We start from the raw sequence: 308 nt of genomic DNA, 5'->3' as shown, positions 1-308 counted from the left end.
TGCAAAACTAGGCTCGGTGTAGATTGCAACAGTGATCATGTCCTAGTGGTAGCCAAGCTAAGGATCAAACTCAAGTTTAAGGAAACCAAAGTGACTGCCGAATTTAGCTTTAAGTTCACAAAAAAACACTAAAATAAAACAACAGTATAAAGCAACAGTGAAAAACAAGTTTGATTAACACCGTCATAGTGGAATATCTTAGCAAGTGCAATACATGTAGCAAATGAACGACTAATTCCAAAGAGAAAATATAAAGGCAAGGAAAAATGGGTGACGGAAAAAATACTCAAATTGACAGACGAAAAAAG

The sequence above is a fragment of the Penaeus monodon genome, chromosome 21, assembly GCF_015228065.2.
Source record: "Penaeus monodon isolate SGIC_2016 chromosome 21, NSTDA_Pmon_1, whole genome shotgun sequence".
Classification (NCBI taxonomy): Eukaryota; Metazoa; Arthropoda; class Malacostraca; order Decapoda; family Penaeidae; genus Penaeus; species Penaeus monodon.
Note: the sequence above shows the minus strand (reverse complement) of the source record.